General features: G+C 32.0%; 1 long non-coding RNA gene across 1 annotated transcript in view; it reads right to left on the reverse strand.

The window, feature by feature from the left end:
* Positions 1-4,016: 4,016 nt before the first annotated feature.
* LOC145283821 (uncharacterized) overlaps positions 4,017-16,236 on the reverse strand; it is a 90,945-nt gene continuing 78,725 nt past the window's right edge. The window contains exon 2 of the long non-coding RNA XR_013868764.1: positions 4,017-5,465. This is a non-coding gene — a long non-coding RNA (uncharacterized LOC145283821). The remainder of the gene's footprint in view (positions 5,466-16,236) is intronic.

Raw genomic sequence — 16,236 nt, forward strand, 5'->3', positions numbered from 1 at the left:
TTTAAAACTATTTAAATTGTTATAATTTCTAGCAAATATAAAAATGAGACACACTTACTATTATTAAAAAAGTATTTGCATGAGAATGACAATTATTTTTATGGAAGAGGAAAGAAATATTTTTTCTTAATATTGTTTTAAAATATAATTAAATTTTACAGATAAAAAAAAGACAGCAACTGGAATTTCCTCAGTTCTTGCTAGTAAATACTGAAAGTGTTGAACAATGAAATTATCTTTTTTCTGCATCTAATCATGTTTGAATTTGTAGAAAAGCAAATAATTTATGAAGTGTATTCATATGTATTGCAGCTGTTAACTTGATTACGTCACATATTTTTCATGCGACATGTTTTGCGTTTCAAGTCTTTTTGTAGAAATGTCATGCTTTACACATCTGCATCCGTCCCTCCACCTAAACCTTCCCCTCTCTCTTACAGAGAGAGAGAGAGAGAGAGAGAGAGAGAGAGAGAGAGAGAGAGAGAGAGAGAGAGAGAGAGAGAGAGAGAACTAACTGTGGGAAATTAACATTTCAAACTGTTCACCTCTAACGGCACAACTCTGCCAAGGGTAGCTAACTCTAACTTACTCGAGAAGGAGTTACTTCCCCTATCTAATAATATCGATATTTAAACAGTTTTAAATATCGATACTATTAAATGAAAAAGTTATTTGCTGATTTTTTTTTTTACTTTTTGTCTGGATTGATATCGTTTTGGTTACTGGCGATTAGTATTGGTTTGGGGTGATAATTTGCAGATACTGGAGATAGAAATATAGGCTGTGTATTTCAAGTCGTCTAGTGTTTTTCTTCTCGGTATACTGCAAGCATTATTTTCTAGTATAAGCTGTAACAATGTAAATAATAAAATACTCCACAGAAAGTAAAATTGGTAAGAAAACAAATATATAACAAATAAGTGTTTGAATAGTTAATATTATGTTCGTTGAAACCTACCTGCATAATATTATTGTGTTTTAACTTATATCAAACAAATGGGTCAATCCAACCTGCAAACGGTGTTTGATTGGAAAGCAGGTCTTAACATGGGGAGGTTGTAAATAGGAAAATGCCTTTTGGAATAAACACCGATAACCTCCTCATGTTAAGAACGGTTTTCGGAATAAACACCCGTTGGAGGTTGGACAACGAGTGCACATTGACCAACTAATGGTGTGTTTACATGTTGAGAGTGTTCCGTCCGAGCAAGGAAAGAGCAATATGTGTTTGATTCCATTGTATGTCAGTTATGTGTGTGGAAGGAAAGAATTAGCAATGCGTGTTCAAATGCCAATAATCCTGGTAGCTTTTATTAGAGCTCACCGTAGCAAAATTTTAAAGGTTCTAGTATGCAATTTTGATAATGGTGAGCGATCATCAATACTTCCAAGAGACTGTATATGTTTTTTTAAACAGAATTGCATCATGTGTAGAAGTTGATTTATTATTATAGGTGTGTGCGATTATCTAGTGTTAGAAGAGATTATGTATATTTCTTGTACTTATAGTGTAGTATCTGTTCTGATGCTACATTTGACCTTTTTTGTCCTTGGTCAGTGGAAGAGAAGTCCTTCATGACTGAGACAATTTTAATTTTTGTTCCTATCCAACGTGGCTCACACAACAATACTTAATGAATAAAACAATCATATCTTCCCAGCATTCTCCAATGTTTTGGAAGTCTCCCCAGTGGGGAGCCCAATCGCTCCCTGGAACGGTTACGTCACGCAACTGATGAACTCAAATGAGAGCGAAACTCGAATCTTGAACTTCCGGTTTGTTGACTTTCATGGCTTATGTAAGTTGCGACGTTGTTTGGCTGTGGAAATAGTATATATATATATATATATATATATATATATATATATATATATATATATATATATATATATATACACAATTTAAGAGATGAAAGAATTGCACTATACCAAGCTTTGAATTATATTTAGTAATATATTTTAAAAACGATTGGTAAGTGTGCATGTGTCAATAATACATATGTGCTGAATAAAATCATAAAATATTGAACTTATCATTATAAATGATGGAGTATATAATCTAGGCAGTAGGATAAGTAACAAGAGCACATTATTTCATTTAAATATTTCTAATATAAAATTTATGTTGTGTATGCATACAGGAAATGGCAAACGTATACATACACAAAATATATTCATACATAGAAAATAAACACAAAATAAAATGAATAAATAATAATAACAACAATGATAATTATGATTATAAAAATAATTAATAAATATACAAATAAATAAACTCTTATGAGAAAAAATATAAGCGGATATATCTAAACACATTCGTAATAAAACTAGGTTACTTCTTACGCGAAGATGAGATAAGATTACTCTGTTCCTTTCAAAAGCGAACAAAGAAAGGGATAAATCACAGGTCAAGCGAACCTCTGTCTGATAAATGCGCGACCATTGGCAGCACTATGTGAATATATGAAAACACGCGGTAATATCAATTTTATGCTATAGTCTGACGAATTCCCAAAAAGATGAAACAGAAAATTATGTGTGGCTTAATTTCCATATATATTTCAAAACTTACTAACTAGCTCTATTCACGTCGTGAGCACTATTGAAGTAAATACTGAAAATAGCTATGTATTAAATAAGCTCTATCGTGAACCGAAGATGTTATATGACAATTTAGAAAACTATAAAATTTTGATATATTTATCATAAAGTCCCCAAAATGCAACACCAAAATTCAACATCAACAAAATTATACTATATGTACGTTTTTGAGACAAAAAATTGATTGTTTCTTCATCAGCAAAAATTCGAAGGAAAATCATCAATATTTCGTGACAGTTAATTAAATTAGAATCTCCAATTGGTCGTCAGATTAGTACAAATAGGGATGAGTGGAGTAATGAGCAACAGTGTAATATATTAGAATAGGTAATAATGAAGAGGAAAACTCTAAAAGTAACTTTAGAAAGACTCGATGCCTTCGTTCAGTCTTGATAGACAAAGGATACCCCTTTATACTGCGCATGTAATTGTGAGGCAAGGGTTGCGCAATTACAACCACGCCTCTCTTGAATTGACCCTGTTTGGGTCCAGTGGAAATAAGAAGACCTGGAAACAATGCCGAGATAAGCAGAGAGCACATACAGCACCTACAAGTTCCAAATGGTCACCCATTTAGTACTGACCAGGTTCAACGTTGCTTAACTTCCGTGATTCAGTGGAAACCGGTGTGTCGACGTGATTATGCCGTATGTAGTAAGACTAGAAGACGAGTATACATCTGGTTCAATCTGCCGTTTAGCAAAAATGTCCTGACGTCCGTAAACATTTTTTTTAAATCAGAGAGAACAGCTTGAAGGTCTCACACAAATATAATAAACTATTCAACAAAATATAATCAGAGTTTCTTTCTTTCTCTATGCTTTCTCACTTAGTCTCTTAGAAGTAGAAAAATAAACAAAGCCGCCAAAATTAATGGCATATTTACCCCAGATCTAGATTGCAGCTGTTCGTATAGATAATGTTTGCATACAGAAATTGTCTAATAATAATTTTTCTGATTACTTACAAATGTATAGTAGAACAAAATATAATCGTAGGCGAAAGAAATAATAATAATGATAGTAACTGAACAAATAATAGTGATAAACCAACTTTAACAAACTCTCCTAGTATTGAAGAATCGACTGTTGGATTTCTGAATCCAAAGATCTCAAAACAAGAATACACATTTCATAAGCAATCTCTCTCTAAATTTACATCGTTGCCTAACCATATATGAAATGCAAAGGATAATTTATATATATATATATATATATAATTTTAGATGGCTAATAGATAAAAAAGATTAGAGTATACAAGCCACTGGACATTCATTGAAACATAGCTTAGAGTACTAAGCTATGTTTCAATGAATGTTTATTTTTAATCAAATAAAAACATAAAATATTTTTATAACTGTAAGCATAAAAATGGTTCAAGTATGATCGTATAAAAATTCTTTAAATCTAAAATAATCTTCGTTTACATTTTATTATATTTATAAAAAGGAAACATGATAATCTTTATTTTTATTCAAAAACAGTCTAAGATAGTATCGAAACAGCACACTCGAGGTTGTCGGTTTGAATACCACGTGGATTCCATGAACAAAGCTTCTTTCTTAGAACTGCACGCCTGTGGAACTCTGTTCCGTCTGCCTGCTTCCCACCGGACTACAACTTGGATGTCTTCAAGTCCAATGTTAACAAATTCCTAATGAACCGCCCCCTTAAGTAAACACTTCATCAAATCTCCACACTAACGTAATGTACTTGCAATAACCCTTATCCCTGAGTGGCTTCCGGGCCTTGATAAGTGATGATCACTGTGTAAAAAAAAACAAACTATCATATATCACCATTTCAGTCAAAACACCAGCCAAAAAGCATTATAAGTTTCAGAGTTTCATAAGAGCCATAGTTAAGGTGGAAATAATCAGCGTCAAATTGCTGCAAACCTCGGGAGTCCACTTTCCACCGTTTTCCAAATTATTGTCCAATTCATGAACGATGGAACACAAACAATATTACCTGGTCTAAAGGCATCAGAACACTCTCACAAATCTTCATTATTAATAGTAATAACGGTTCCTGTTCACTTCTGTCATATCTGTATGCGTGAATAGACACATATGAGTTTCCTATCAATGTTACACGACTTTTTCATCTAGGAACTTTTGTTGATAGTACACATATGAAACTTTAGTTCCCTTTGAAGTAATCTCCTTCGGCTGTAATGCAGTTATTGTACCATTCCAACAACTTTTGGAAGGCCCCATGAAAGTTCCCTTGTGTAAGCATGTCAATGACCTTCGTCACAGCCTCTTTCATCTCCTCAATTGTCTCATAACGACAGCCTCTAAGGTTTTCCTTGAGCTTAAGGAACAAGCTAAGGTCACAGGCAGCAAGATCTGGACTATAGGGAGGGCGAGGAACTGTGTTGATGCCCATGTCTTTCATTCTGATCTTCTCTGAGTATCTTTGGTACAAACTTCGTGCAAATCTTCCACATCTTCAGTTCCTCATGAATAATTGTGCATACAGTTCCCACACTGACATCAAACTCTGCACTTATTGTCTCACAACGGTCCTTATCTATGAAAATCTTTATTTGGCCAATCAACTCTGATGTTCTGACTTTCTTACTCTTCCCACATCGCTCATCATCCCTCACATACTCTCTGCCTTCCTTGAATCTCTTATGCCACTCGAAAACTTATGCTTGATTCATGCAAGATGGCCCAAAAGCAGTCTGAAGCATTCCATACGTTTCTGTGGCGTTTTTCCAAATTGAAACACAATTTTATTGCATATTGTTCTTCTAAAGTATCCTCATGTCGAGATTGCATTTTGAAATTCAACAGATGTGACAATCAGGCTTTAGTAAGGTGTATTCCAATTTCTGCTGTATCTGTTCATTTGAACCTGAAATTATAAAAAAAAAATAGTAAATAACATACTGAATTTTCAAGAGTCTACGACAATTTTAAATGCTTGTACAAAAAAGTCTAGAAACTTATTGAAGGCAGTTCATAAAATACGTATGTGTGTGCGTATCTGTTTAGTCTTGTTTAAACTTCAAGTTATACTAAACATCTGGCAGCTGTCATAGCAAACAAAATCAGGGCAATGTTTGCTTGTTAAATATTTTAAATTGACTCTTTACATTTGTGCATGGATAACACATTTTCTTATTCGACTTATGCAGAGGTTTATAAGCAGTATAAACATAATAAATAATAGCATCTATTGTTTGCTAAAGAAATGCTGAAAAGTTTAAGGGCCCAATATTTTATAAACTACCCACAGAAAGTCATTTGTATTACCGCTTTGAAAACACACACGCATATAGTTATCCACAGATAAACAGTTCCGTTGTATCACAGCTATTCAGTGTGACAAAATTAACATGTACTTCAAGCAGAGATCACAACCCGACTGATCTGTTAAAAGTCGGACTGCTTACAAACTGCACCACCAGCATAAGCTATCGATTAAATGAAGTCTTTATGATTTAAATTGCATTATAAGCTGCCCACACTGCCCAATTTTTTTATGAAGAGCTTAGCATTATGACATATACTAAAAGTAATATAAAATCTATTTATGTCCGGTAATCTACACAGAAACGCCTGTATTTCATTCTCATAGAGGAATTCGTCTAGTCAACTACATTTGATCTAACAGATTTCTTCTATGTAGTTTACTTGCAGATATATATATATTGAACTACGCTGATGAGAGGTAATGACCTTGAAACACGCGTGTACGTAGATTACTGTTTTAAAAATAATAAATAAATAAAAATGTTATATACGTCCAAATTAAAAAGGGCGACTTTCTAAGTAAATAAAAAAATGAGATCCGAGGCGGAGCCAATATTAACCGTATGTATCGCTTGAAAAATAACAACAATAACAAAATCTCTCTCTCTCTCTCTCTCTCTCTATATATATATATATATATATATATATATATATATATATATATATATATATATATATATATATATATATACTTATATATATATATACTTATATATGAACAAATGATTAATAAAACATGTTAAAAGACATCTTGAAAAAGAGTTAAAAACATATTTAATTTTAAAAAAAGGAAGCACAAGATACGTGGATAGTCCTTAATCCGCGGGGTTTCGAAGAAATACTCTCCTTCTCATCAGAGGGCAGGAATTATTATAAGCTCTATTTCCTTTTCGGTTTTATTGAGCTTTTACATCTGGTGAGATTACTTTACTTGTAAATATTAACACTTTAATATTTATAATCTATTTTAAGTTTACCATTTTGATTACCTTGGTAAACTTATTGTAATTTATATATATATATATATATATATATATATATATATATATATATATATATATATATATATATATATATATATATATTCCTCTTAATCTGTCTGTATATTTCTGTGTCCGTTCCATTTTTTTTCAGATACTACTGGTCTGATCTAGTTGAAATTTTGTATGGACCTTTGTATTCATAAGGCGCAGTGAACTAAGTAGTATGGTGTCCGTTCGATGCACAGTTAGGGATAAATAGGGATTAGTATTTAATGCAAAATGAACACAAATCTCACTTTATTCAGCCATCAATTTGGCATAAAGCACTCATTCTAAGTAACGGCCTATAATTTTTGTCCATTTTTAACAGGCTTTTGTACTATTGTATAAGCACTGGTGACGTAAATGTTGGCATAATATGCATAACATTTCATAGGTATTTAAACGTTGTATTTGCTAATATTTTCTCCTCTGAAGAGATAGTAGACATCGAAACCCTATAAGGAGATAAAATGTATTCTTTGCCTTACTTAGAAAAATAAAAATCTTGGTTATGAAATTCAAACTTTTCACTTCAAAATGTTTTAAAATTCATTCAATCATTAAAATTTGATTTATTTGCTCCATCTTGTATATCGAGCAATTCTTATTTAGATGGGATAATACTTATAGAATATTAACTGCCAGTAACATTTTAGAAATCTTATAATCACAGTTTTCCATACCAGCTGGATAATTTTAGTATATATATATATATATATATATATATATAAAATTATGGGGTGTTCGTTCGCGCCTGACCTCCATAGAATGGAAATATGTCAAAAAGTTTAACAAGGTTTTTTTAATATAGATCCACAAAATATTGTGATAAGTGTTTCAGTGTGAACAGGTATGGTATAAGAAATTATGAGGTTTATCTGTTTTATTTTTACTTTCATTATATTTTGCTTTGGTTTTGAAACTCAAATTCGAAGCTATCTCTTTACAACCCTCCTTTTCATAACCTCTCATACTTTCATAAATCAGAATCCATTTTCTGTAGGCTTTTTTTGAACCCAGTCAATGACGAGTACTTTTGCTAGTATATATATATATATATATATATATATATATATATATATATATATGAGAAAGAAAATTAAAAGTGTAAGTTGAACATTACAATCAAAATTTATTGTTCGACTGAAGACTCTAAAAAGCAATTTACAAAGTCCTTAATCCGCGAAGTTTCAAAAAATGCTATTCTTATTATTCTTCTCATCAGAGGACATAAAGAAATCAGCAAATTATATTTGTAGCAATGCTAGAATTTTCTAGTTAAGGCATTAAGTGAAACCGCAATTTATTATTGTAAATTGCAAAATAAAAAATATTGGATATGTAAAAAACTATTATAAATACAATACAAACCGCGCATAATATTTCAGCTTGAATGAAACTCCTCTCGAGTTAATCCAAATATATATATATATATATATATATATATATATATATATATATATATATATATAGCCACCACCAAAGCTGTGTCTAAAACATCAGTGTTTTACACAATAAAAGCAATGTCATCCTTTCGTGTGCTTACTATTTTCTGAGTCAATTTCTAATGGATAAACATTGACGCTATCAGTGTTAATAGAAGTAACGTTTTTTTGCTATCGGATTTTCATATTTACATTGTAAAACGAATACATTTTTTAACGAACTACACAGACGAGACTTAAAATAAAATTAATTTTAACGTCTTCTGTTGACACTTATATATCTAAAGATAATGTTGCTTACAGGCCTCCGTACATTTTAGGAAAAAAGCGCCAGGAAATATAAATCACTTCTGTCATTTTAAATAATTAAATCAAAACGAATTTTTTTAGGTCGATTTTGTATTTGCAATTTTTATTATTTCAAGAGTAATATATTCTCTTATATGAATATATATTGTTTTAATATTGGAAACGTGTTAGAAAAGAATCTTTGTTTAAACTTCATATCGCGTAATATTTGAATTTAATATCATTTAAAGCTTTTCAAAAATAATTATCTTTTAGAATTATATTTTTTTGTTGTAATTCAAATAATTATATTACCGAGAAAAAAATTATCCAGAAAAGTGTTTATTTTTTTTAACGTAATAATACTCATTTTATGTCCAATTTTATTTGCAATTTGAAGGTAAGTGAAATAAATAACAGGATTTTATAAATATATAAAATAATTATTTTTTAATTATTTGATCTTTTCAGCTTTAAAAAATATTGAAATTTTCATCGACCTACATTTATCTTGTTTAGTTTTCGTAACACGAAATATGGGGGGGTGGAACATCTAAAAAATTATTTCCTCTAATATATTTAACGAAACCTACTTTTATTGTGTAAGCCTATTTAATAATGAATAAATATCGAAAATTTCACGAAAATATGACGATTATTTGATTTTTGCTAGATTTTTTAAAACATGGGTATGTTTACGGCTTCTAAACACTACATAGGATCGTTGCTTTTGAAGCGTCGATAATGTAAACACGATTTTTGTCTCGCATTTTCATTATTTTTTATACTGTAAAACTTTTTAAAATATTAGCAGTTTATTTGAAGCTTCTTGTTTTAAATGGTAAAAAAGTTAGGATGATAATATTTAATTAAATTACAATTACATCGTGTTACATACAACGGGGGTTAAAACTGTGGCGAGCGTTGGAGGTACCTATATATATATATATATATATATATATATATATATATATATATGTACATATATATTTATATATATATATTTATATATATATATATATATATATAAATTAAATATATAAACTATATTTAAAAATGCTAATGTAATATGAGAGAGAGAGAGAGAGAGAGAGAAAGAGAGAGAGAGAGAGAGAGAAATAGAGAGAAGAGTCTATGTGTATGTTGGCAATTCTAGAAACTGACAGGATACCAAAATAGAAGGACCAAGAATAGAAATTTGTGGGCTGATTCATCTTAAACAACATCATTAAGCAGTGGCACATCGAGTCGAAAAAGAAGAAAAAAAAGAAGAAGAACAACAACAACAACAAAAACAAAAACAACAAGAACAAAAGAAGAAGAAGATTAAGAAAAGAAGGAAAAAAAGAAGATGAAAAAAAGAAGAAGAAGAAGAAGAAAAAAAAATAGAATAAGAATGATAATAAGGCTCCGTGCTATTATCAGTCGTTTTATCACATACACATGGGACAGCAATGGCTGCTTTCACTGACAAACATTTGACATGCAATCTATTCTGCGACAATTGCAAATTGCTATCCATTGTCATAAAAATATTTATTTTCTTGTCAGTTTTCTCTTATAACATTTGCAATTGATATATTCGAAGATTTTATGAATCAAAAAGTTGATGCGAATAAAGTTAAACGTTATGAATGAATGAGTGACATATTTTAAGAAATAAACAATTTTAGTTACATGAATTCTAGAACATTAACAGGAAATATATTCACTTTTCATAATTTGAAGCATCTAGCTATGATCACTTTTCATAATTTGAAGCATCTAGCTATGGATATCAACATCGACCTTTGGTGATATTGTCTTGTACATTCAGTCCTTTGTAACATTTATACGGACCGGACCTATTTGAGGCACTTTCCTGATGTCCACTTCAATCTCCTGATGATGTCCACCTGACATTTTCAGCCTTTCCTACTACCTAGTTCCAGTAGCGTCATCTTTCGGGGATTTCCTGTTATTCATGTCCCTTATCAGTGCAATAAACGACTTTTTTTTTACTTTGTTCACATAACTTCTTTTCCATTGTTGTGTTTTTGTCTTTATCTTAGTTGTAAGAGCGATCACGTGAATTACATTATTCGCACTAATATACAAACCTCATAATGCGTTAAATCTTCTGACACTATCACACGCTTACAAGGCCAAGTCGTTTTCATGTAAATTTCATATTAGTATATTAGTACATAGTTATATATCAGTTGTCAACAATTATATCATTATTCCTAGATAGTAAGTGGCTTGAAATCCAAATTATCGATTCTCCTTCAGAAGCGTTTCTCCATCCATCCATCCATCCATCCATCCATCCATCCAGCGCGGCTGTATCCAAGATTGAACTCGCTATACGAGTTTGTAGTGTAATTCAAATCTTGTCGGTAGCTGAATACTTGATGCTTCGCTAGGGCTATCAAGGATATATTTATCGCGACGCCATCACTAGACGAGGTGCCTACCATGGCTTAAGAGAGTTCCATCTACCCTCGAGAGAAGGATAGACCACGCCAGTTTATCAACTGATGTTTTACCACACGGTATATACGGCGCATCGCCTTCCCAAATGATCAGCCATCTGGTACTGGCCAGGCTGAACGTTGCTTAACTTCGGTGATCTGGCGATTACCGGTGCGTCAACGTGATTGTGCCGTATGTCAAGCGTTTTATTAAGTCATAATACATGATAACTTTTATATGATAACAGTCCTGTTTTCTTTAAATATTAAAATGTTTAAACACTTTTACTAACTGAATCCGAGTGACCATATAGGAATACCAGGTGCTGTATGTGAAAGGAAGATGACAAAATCTGAATATTATAATCTGAATAATATATTATAAAGGCCACTTACCTTTAAAACTGATTGCCACGACGTTCTGTTTTAACGTCAACTTCGAACGAGTTATATACGGTTCCTTTTTCTTCTGTCTGAAGGCGAAACTTTCTTTATCATTATTGTTATTAATTATTGTACTATCCTCTACTGTTCAATTCGGTTTACTATACTATTTTAGACTAATGTTTCAATGCTTAATTTAGGGAGACAATGTAGTGACTGTTCTATTGTTATTTTACCAGGCATGACCGTTTCCTTTTTTTGGGAGGAAGTAGTGTAGTACCCGCTCTGTTTTCATTATTATTCTAGACATTACATCCTCCTTTAAGGGCTAGAGTAATATATTTGCGGGGCATGACACCATCCTAGCAGGCATTAACTCTATATATGTTCGTTTTTATGATACCATTGCATCGAGTTAGCAATAAAAAAAAAAAAAAAAAGATATGCTCCTTCCGGTTGAAAATAATTTTAGATAATATAATTATTTATGATACTAGCGGGGGTACCCGGCGTTGCCCGAGTGTTTGTTTCCGGGACGGGGGGGGGATTTTTAAAAAATGTTATGGTAGGTAAGTAGGAAGGATCAAACCCGGAATCATGCGTAAAAGTAGGAAAATAAAGTGAAAAAAAAAAAAAAAACATCTGCAACGTTAACAGTTCGACCACCAAGAAAAGTCCATTCCAGTTGTTTAGAAAAAAAAAAAAAAAAAAAAAAACGACTGCGGTAGGTCGGCGCGAACGTGAAAATATAATATGAATTGTCCAGCACACTAACCACTACGCCACAGAGCACTGCAGCTTAGTTTAGTGATTTTAAATAACTTCACATGAAAGAACTACGAAGCCAAACCGGTGTTCTCTTCTCAACTGTTCCTTGTGAACGATCCCCAAACGGTGTTAAGTGGTGGCAGGGGGAGGAGGAATTTATTAGAGAGAAAATATTTTACCACTTCCATTGATCTTAACCGATTTTGGCTGTGACTTCTCAGCAGAAAAAGTATAGAAATCTAAGATTATCGAGGAATTTGAGAAATAATAAGCCTATAACACACCTCAGATATTGTTCTGCCGTTTGTGCATATTATAGTTGCATGAAATATCATGATTTTTAATCCTATTAAGGTCAAAATCCGACGGAAAAAATGAGTTCATTTTATTTATATAGAAGAAGAGAAGATAAAGAAAGGAACATCTTTTTAAAATAAACAAAAAAACATCTTGTAAAAGTGATTTTTCATATGATATTCATTATCTAGACAGCGAATTACTCGCAATTTTTTTCTCCTGTGCTTTAAATAAAGTGGTCGAACATATTTAAAGAATACCTTAAAGGACCTTTTTCATTAGCTACTAGGGTAAGATGTAGGGGAAATTGTTACTACTTTTCCAAAAACACTCCACTTACCCTTGATCATTTACATTATAATAATGAATGTTTAGCAAGGAGGCCTCAAGTACCATTTCTTGAGTCTTTCATCTGCTTATACATCTCAGCTTATTAGTGAACACTATCGATCACGTTAAATTTAAAAAGGAAGAGAGTTTTATGCTAAGGAGAAAGAGAATGTACTTTTTTTTCTAATGTCAGCAAAAAATCGTAAATATTTCCTTTTAGTTTTGACATTTTTTGCACCATCAGAGATATTCCGATCTGTTTTAACGTCGGTTCCTTTTTTGATGGAAACGACTTGTTTTGAAATAGTGTTTTTTGGATTCGGCAGCCGAACTGTTCTTTCTGCTTTCTGCTTCCACTACAAGACGATGTAACACAAGGTCAGAAGGTAGAGATTGAAAAACCAACGCACAAGAAAAAGTGCACTTTGCCCCATAAAGAATGCCTGTGCAGCCACATCAGCATTACCGATAGGGCTGTCCCAGGCGATAACCAATAAATTAACCCAATTTCAAAATGAGAGAAGGTAAAACTTGGAAGGGTTGAACCCCCAAAACTGCACACAACTTTACTCAACCCGAATGAAGAAAGGCCACTTAGCTTTAAAACAGCAGGACGCTGTTGGACTGATTGCCGAAGACGTATTCTTGACTGTTATGAACGGCTTAGTTTCTACGCTGTCTGTTTTCTCCTGTATGATGATCATGTGCCAAAAAGCAATCTTTATACGGAAGTAAGCCTGGCACTTTATTATCACTAATGAATATCGATCGAACTAAAATCCTCAAGTTGACTATTATTGCCAAACTATCACATTATTAATAAGGATCAAAATTGTACACTATTCAGACTTTAAGATTCAATGAAATCTGTTTCACTGAAATGATCCTGAAATGCGAGATGTCAATCTGGCCATGGAAATCTAATCTTTTGAACCTGATCCGACAGCAATAGATGCTTAGAATCAGTTTATTGCCTTTTTATCTAACACGCATAAATCATGTTGTAAGGTTTGCAGTTATAATAAGGTCAAATTCGAGTAAACGGAATACGCCACAGGATTGACTTTTTGGTGACCTTTAATGCGCCGAACCTTCTTGGCCATCTTCCATATAAAGGGAGAAAATGGCCCAAACACCAAGAGAACAGTAAAACTCAGTTATACAAAACAAATACCAGAAGAAGAATTATTAGCGCTGACGGAATCAAATATTTAATTTGATTCCGTCAACCTTTTACCTTATCTTTTTTATTTTATTTTATCGAATTCAATTTGAATAAAAATAAAATAGAATAAAAACCAAAAAGTCAATTGTTAGCGAGGACGTCACTGCAATTCTTTAAACTGTAATATAAACAAAGATGCAGACTAACGAATCAGGTTTTCTGTGTTCTGTTTGGATATCCTGGTAGAAGGAGTTCAATATCTAAGAGACTTGTAAATTCTTACGAATCAAGAAAAATATAACAACGCTTTCGGGTGCATTAAATATATTTTGATAACTTATATAATACATGTTATGAATTCATCCGTATATCCACCCATTTATCGATTTGCATACCCCGGAAAGATTTACTTTATGCTTAAAAGCAAAACTCCAATCAGGAATCAATTGTTCCTTTATGTCATCGCATGTGTAGTCTTAATAAATTATGCAGAACTAGTTGTTAAAGTCATCTGGAGGTTTTACACTAAGGCGTCGCCGTTCCTGTACATATAGCGAGTGGTATTCACAACTGGTCACTCATCTAATACTGGCCAATCTTAACGTGGCTTAACATCGGTAGTCTAATTATTCTGTAGAGTTCTGAAAATTATAGCTTACAGTACCACAACTATTTGTAAGTGGGATTTTTTCCTCGATCACCGTTTTTTCTATATGCATGCGCGTCTTTTACTGATGGATGTTTACTGATCAAGCGTGAGTGAAAGGCTATCTTCTTTTCCTTAGAGTTTGACCCTCTTTATGTAACTCTCACTATTTCATGTGTCTTATCTTATCCTTCTCTATAAAACACGCTACACTTATTGCGTCTTCTTCCCCTTGTTTCTCCGTGCCGGTAGTAGAGAGAGCACACCTTTCGTTTCTTTGAGGCAAGGTTGTTTGTAGCATTACTACTGCACAAACGGAGACCGGCGGGCCAATATGATTATACCATGCATAGCTTTTTATAAATGTCCATATTTAGTTTTATCGCAACATTTAGGATATTGAATTCTTTTTGTTAAGCATCTACCTTATCCATATTAATTTATTTATTGCGGACTATTATTCTCATCTTTATTAGTTGTTGCTTCACGACGTTTCGGCCAACTATTCCTCTGGCCTTTGTCAGGTGGTAATCGCGACGGATAGGAACTTCGAATCTTCTAACTGCATTCTCGGCAATCTCTGCATTTAGGAGATTCGAAGTTCCTATTTGTCGCAGTTACCACCTGACGAAGGCCAGAGGAATAGTTGGCCGAAACGTCGTGAAACAACAACTAACAAAAGATAAGAATAATAGTCCGCAATAAATAAAATTAATATAAATAATACTCATCTCAATAATGAATTCCAATTAAAATAATCCATGTTGAATATTTTGTTAAGCATCTATGTTATACAACACATGTTGATTATTAGGTCGGGGCAAAAGATTTTGTCGATTTAAAATTTAATCTTGAAAATAAAAAAAAAACATTTTTGAAAATCTTTATTCATAACAATTACAGACTTTGCTCTCTTTAACTTGATTCCATCTGTTAACGAGCTTATAAATACATCACTTGTACAATTCTTTAGATATAAATGGGAAATATGAACCTAACTCATGTTCAATCTCCTCTCGTGATGTTAACTTAATGCCATCTAAATTGTTTTGTAATCCTCGAAATAAATGATAATCTAAGGGAGCTAGATCAAGAGAAATATGCAGGATGCGAGGATTTCCCAATGAAATTCTCATAGATTTTTGGTCAGTACTTATGAGCCAGGATGAGCGTTATAATATCATATGCCCCCTCCCCTTCTGCTTATTATAGCAGGTCATTTTTTAGTCATCATGAATGAGAATATTGGAAAAAATAAAAATGATTGATGTTTTAATAATCGGAAAAGTTTACTAATTAATCATGGTGATTAAATAATTAAATAATAATAATTTATTAATTAATATGGTGATTAAATAATTAAATAATAATAATTTATAAATTAATCATGGGGATTAAATAATTGAATAATAATAATTTATAAATTAATCACGGTGATTAAATAATTGAATAATAATCATTTATAAATTTATCATGGTGATTAAATAATTGAATAATAATAATTTATAAATTAATCATGGGGATTAAATAATTGAATAATAATAATTTATAAATTAATCATGGTGATTA

This window comes from Euprymna scolopes, chromosome 8 (genome assembly GCF_053919585.1).
Source record: "Euprymna scolopes isolate OS-2025 chromosome 8, ASM5391958v1, whole genome shotgun sequence".
NCBI classification, from domain to species: domain Eukaryota; kingdom Metazoa; phylum Mollusca; class Cephalopoda; order Sepiida; family Sepiolidae; genus Euprymna; species Euprymna scolopes.